The 5,996-nt window shown below is 50.5% G+C and overlaps 1 pseudogene; it reads left to right on the forward strand.

Moving 5' to 3' along the window:
* Positions 1-4,010: 4,010 nt before the first annotated feature.
* On the forward strand, positions 4,011-4,798 carry LOC102840855 (annotated as a pseudogene).
* The last annotated feature ends 1,198 nt before the right edge of the window (positions 4,799-5,996 follow it).

Here is a 5,996-nt window from a genome sequence, read left to right on the forward strand (position 1 = left end):
AATAGTGGTAAAAAAGTGATAACTGGATCCTGTCAAAGGTGAAAATTCTCAAGATTTGAAAAAACAAGGCGGTCCCACTGAGTTATGGTTTGCACAGTTTTCACTATATTTAAAATATGAGTTTGACATAAGCAAGGATAATCAGACATTTCCAGAAAAGTTATTTTATGAAGATAATACAAGAACAGGCCTGAAGTTCACGGGTCTCCAGAAATTTACTTTTGAGGAAAGCATTTTCAGATTGAAAATGAAAATGTATTGTTTTGCTACACTGAAATGGCTTCTGGTGTATACAGCTTTAGTTTCACAGAGGGCTGGGCTGGGCAGGAGGCTCTGATGGTACAGCGGTTGAGCACTCGGTGGTTCAAACCCACCAGTTGTTCCATGGGAGAACTAGGGGGCAATTCTACTTTGTCCTCCAGGGTCAATATGAGTCATAATTGGCTCAATGACTAAAGGATTTAGTTTTCTGGGCTGGGCACTTGTCTCTCATTTTAAATCTGGGAAATGGAGGTAAGAGACCCAGGGCTATACAGCATCATCCAGCCTCTGATCCTGGCTTCTTTCTTCAGGGAGATATTTTCTCCAGAGAACTAATGTACTTATTTCCTATTATCTTCATTTTTATTTAGATTTTTTTTTTTTTTTTCCCATTATTGAAGGTGGTGTCTGCCGGCAGGATGGAATTGCACTTAGTGGAGAACATACAGAGTTTACTTTAAAACAGGGTCCATCTAGCATACCTTCTTCCCATGGTGGGCAAGTGTCAGTGAGGTGGGGACTGTCTTTTCCACATGATGACATTAGGGCCACATGTCACACCCACCACAAGAAAGAAAAGTCTTGCCTACAAGAGTGACTCATGCCCACGCCTGGTGAAAAGTCTCTGGGGCCCGCGTCCAGGCCTCATGCCCGCCGCATGGGAACATGACTTTCTTACCTGCTTTTTAAAAAGTGGGCCATTTCCAGTCCTTGGCTGACACCGATGGTGGGAAAGCCAGCTCCAAATCGAGTGCACTTGATCTTAAACATCTCCTTTTAAACGTGAGTTACAAGGTCAACCAGCTGTTTTCCACTCTCAAGAGGCAATTTCTATGTTTGGATTTAAAAAGAAAAAGAAAAGAAAAAATTGTATTCTTGCTTGAAAATCCAACTTCCGAGCGCAAGGAAGATAGACCACTCCTCGTGCTAAAACCATCCCAACTCGTTGAAAATAAATTAGAACAAAGCAATGCGAGTTGAGCGTATGTCTTTCATCGTTTGTTTTCTCAAGGAAGCAGGAGAGTGAACTGCTTACTGTACACACACAATTTCATCCTCAGGGTTCCAGCACTGACGGCTGGCTGTACCCACACTCCAAGCTCCTTCTTTTCACACTGGGTCCCCAGACCCTACCAGACTAAAGCTTTTTATACTCCAATGACATCCTTAGTTTTAGAAAAGGACTAAATTCTAAGCGAATTAGAGAATGCCATCAACAGGTACAATGAATAATGGAGACATTTATTTCCTCCAAGCAAACTGTCTGGGGCTTTGAATTTTTAAAAGTTGCAAATAGATGGATACATCTTCAAAAGGCCCTTTATTTTCACCCTATTCCCCACCCTGCCCCATTGGGTCTTGGAGATGGACCACACCTTCTAAAATGAAAATATAAGCCATGTTAATTCTGCAAAGAAAAGCCCCAAGGCAGAGCTATGAGTCTAAATTGACTTACTAGCAGTGACTTTGGGTACTGTATTTTTTACACAAATTATTTTAAAATTACAAAGAGGGGAGAGATAGTTCTCTCTGTACTACACATTTTTAGGAGGTGCAGTGGGGAGCACTACCTTCTCCAAATGTCAATTATTTAACTACTAAATCAAAACACACAGCTAATTCCATCGTTGAGACCTTGAAACTGTAGCCTGGAAGGAGAGATTTTAGTTTTAACTGCTAAATAGCAAATGCTGACAGGAAGCTTCCTTTAGAGTCAGCATCTCCAGACAGGGCCGACACATGACTAATTTATTTTATCTTATACTTCCATCTAAATACACAGGATTAAAATGCCGCTATCAGTCTGTTCACTTTATAGCAAGTGATACAAGCAGAAGCTTCAGACCACTCCCTAATGTCCCACACAGTGGGCTTTGTCATTGTCTCCGCAAATGAGTCCCTGAATTGTGAACATTTCCCCACTGTGTTGGGATCTTGACCATGGAGCCGTCTACTCAGTTGGTTCTCTAGAGCCTCTGTGAGCTGCCGAGGAGCCAAGAGGTCTGGCTTCCTGAGAGATGCCAATGAAATCGTGCTGTCTGAACCTGGCTTGGAGAAGTAGAACGAAACTTCCTCCTGGCGAGGGCGGCTGGGCCAGCCTCTTGGGCCCCCTTCAGGATGGGAACCCCGTGGAGAGGCAGGTAAGCAGCGGGCAGCAGGGGGTTAACAAGGGGGGGGCGGGGAGGGTGGAGGCAGCAGGGGAAGTCGGGGCAAAGACACTGGGGCTCTGTCAGCCTGCACCCCTCGCTGGGCACTGTGACTAACCGCCTGCTATTGTATGCCTGAGGCCAGTCCTTTGTGTACCTGCCCAGCGTCTGGGAGCCCCCTTACCAGCAAACCCCCTGGCTCTGCATGCAAACCTGCAAGAGGACTTGGACCCATAGGGTTAAAGCAACACCCATTCTTTTTGTTCTCAGAGAGCTGCTGGAGGCCTGATTACCCCAGGAAGCATCCTTTTGCTTGGCAGAGAGGAGCTACCAGCAAAAAAGCAGAAAAATCAGTTTCCCCAACCCTGGGGGTGAGGTCCACATAGATTGACTTACGCTATGGTTATTAGCCTCATGGGAAACTCCTTACTATATCTGCCAAGTTCGAATTGATATGTGCTGACTGGACTTCACTTGGTACCATAAAAGTGGTATTTCGGAATTTTCTATCAACTACACATTGAAGCATTACTATTTTTGATATGTCTATGAGAGTAAATTAAATGTACTATTGGAATTCCATTCACTTGCTTGTTTTTATTCTATTGTAATGTGGCTTTGAATGTACAGATCTGGCTGGCATGCATGATTTATTCAGGTTTGACTGGATATCGGGCAGAAGGAATTGGAGGCTCGTATGAACCTCAAAGCTGGCTTCCCTCTAGGAAGAAAATGGCTGGAAGACCAGGCCACTATCTCCCTGCCCAGTAAGAACTCTCACCCCAGGATCAGGAATCCAGAACCATCTGACCCCAGCCTCGTGGGGAATTGAGACTTTCTCATTTGAGTGTCCATACACGTGGGCACGCACATGCACTGGGGGCCCTGGCTCCTGTCCACACAGGCCCAGTCAAGCCATCCCTGCTGGGCTTTGGAGATGCCAGGTTTACGGGGCACCCAGATGGCCCCAAAGCCTCCCCCTGGAGCCAGACATCTGGCCCTTTGTCCTGGGGCGGACCAGATCAGCCACAGCCACATCAGGGCTTGTCTGAGCGCAGAGCACTTCTACCTTTATGGGTTCCTTCCTCCATAAAAAAAAGAAAAACAGAAAACGATAGATCCTTGATCTCATAATAACGAAATCATTGTATTGTTAATCTAATTAAAATGATATTTTCATTAAAATGCCATTGTAATATAATTTTTGGCATAAAAACAATTTGGTGTTAAAGACCAATCTCACCAGCCTGAACTCATTATAATATATTCATTAGTATCATACTTATTTTTTCATCTGATTTTGATAGGACTTAAAATGAAACTGTTTTCTCACTGTGCCTACTGGACAGTTGGCCCCAGGCTCCTCTGTTGCCCAGGCCTAGGTCCAGCTTCCCTGCCCTGTCCTGTCCTCGAGGTACAGCCGCTGCCAATGGCTCCTCAATCCGCCCTGCATGTGACTGTGTGAAGCCCCCACTAGACACCTGAAAACATCTCACGTTATTTTTAAACACAAGAAGCTGCCCCAGGGCACCGAGGAGCATGGGACCCCTTGCGGGGTGGTGGCACCGCATTCAGCACCCAGCGCCAGTTGCTACCCACTGGATGACCACTGGGCTGTCACGGCTACCGCCAGGGTCCGGGACCCTGCCCTTGAAATATGCTGGCCTGCCAAGGCCAGGGGCCCTGGACCTAGCTCTCCACGTCTCCCAGGGAGGCAGCAGGCCTGTTCCGGCCCCTCCCGGGCGCCACCCCGCAGCCTGGGCCCACCTCGCGCGGATGGTCCGCGCAGGAGATGGTTAAAATTCTGCATCCTTTTTGCATCCGCCTCCAGAGGAAACGCTGCTTTTTTTTTTTTTTTTCCCTCCTCCCTAAGCAAGAGGGGGGAAAAAAAGCTGAGAGCAGCAATTTGCAGGCCTTGGGGTGTTTCCCTCCGTGGCAGCCGGCCCTCTCGCCTGCTCTCAGCCCTGCTCTGCCCTTCCGCTCCCGCGCGCGTCCTCCCCGCGGAGCCCAGGCCGCGTTGGGAGGAGACCCGCGAGGACGACGATCCCCATCGCCTGGCCCGGCTACCCAGCTGCCTGGCACTGCCCGCCTTTGTGCCCGCTTCTCCGGCAGTCCCTGGTCTCTTCCTGGCAGGCCGGCCCCTTGCCCAGTCCAACACCCACCCTGCACCCACTCGGGCTGCCCTCACCTTCTGGGCACTCAGCCTCCCGGCCTCGGGTTCTGCTCGCGCCCAGGGCGCCTGGCCACGTCCTCGGCGCCTCTGCCGCGCGCCCCACCCTGCCGCCCGCGCTCGGCAGCGAGCCTGGCACGGTGCCAGGCTGCCTGGGAGCCCAGCCCCGGCGGGGAGAACTTTCCGGCGAGGGGGTGCGTGTAGGGGGGTGCAGGGGTGAGGGTGGTGCCAGGGGAGGGACAGGGCCCCAGATGCCCAGCAGCCGCCCCCCAGCCCCCCTGGCCGGCCTGCGGGGGCCTCCCCCCTGCCTCCCAGTCTCCTGGGCCCCATAAAGGCGCAGACAACACAGCGGTTTAGTGAAAACAGGCATGTGTAGGAGCCGGCGAACAAACAAAAGCCCTTATTTATTTATTTAGTTCACACACCCAGATAAGGAGCCGCCTTTGTGCGTATAATTTCACACACATCAGAGAAGAGGCGAAACCACGGTGCTCCCCGCAGCCCCAGAGCCCGGACAGCCGGCCCGGCCTCATGAATAATTGCATCGCTGGCCTGGGCATTTCCATATTTAAATTGGGCAGCAGCGTATGATTAATTAAGAAGGAAAAAGGCAAAAAGGAAGAAAAGGGGTGGGGGTGGGGAGCCGGACATTCTGGGCAGCACTGGCGTGCCAAGGTGCCCGCGGAAGCTTAACTCCTGCCATTCCAGTCTGGGTCTCTTGGGGGACACTTCCACAGGCAGCCTGGTGGGCAGTCTGACCGGGAGATGCACGAAACCATGACATTAGGGGCACCCCCTTGCCCGCCTCTGTGGCCCAGTGCCACCCAGCTGAAAATGCTTCCCCAGAAAGGTTTTCTTTCCATTTCTTTCTTATTCTTTCTGTCTTATTCAGAGTAACCCACCGATGCACAGGCCATGTGCTGTGCGCTGTGATGGGGTACAGGGAAGTCCCCAAGTTCCCCTGAGAGAGGGGGCTGGTCTGAGAAGAAATACTGCCATTTCTATCCAGGACAGATGGTCCTATGCCACACACACTTTAGCCAGACTCAGATGCAAGCCCCAGCATGGTCCTGCTCTGGGTGAGGCTCTGAGCCCCAAGGCCCTCCTGTCCCTGAGCTAGGGAATAAGGCAGGAAGGTCTATGTCCTTCTGGGACAAGGGCTAAGTGGCAGAGGTAAGACTATACCTCTAGGGGCACCATTGCTCCTTGGATTTCAGGCTCCACCATTACCAAAGCTCAACTCTGTTCATTGCCTGGTTGTGTGACCTTGGAGAAGTGATCCAACCTCTCTGAACCTCAGTGTGTCCATCTGCGAAATGGGAATGATAATGATGTCCACCATACCAGCTCCACACACAGGACTGAAGGGAGTAACAGAGGCTCCTGACTAAGCGGAGAGCCTGCTGGGTCTTTGGAGC

Source organism: Chrysochloris asiatica, unplaced genomic scaffold (assembly GCF_000296735.1).
Source record: "Chrysochloris asiatica unplaced genomic scaffold, ChrAsi1.0 scaffold00097, whole genome shotgun sequence".
Lineage (NCBI taxonomy): Eukaryota > Metazoa > Chordata > Mammalia > Afrosoricida > Chrysochloridae > Chrysochloris > Chrysochloris asiatica.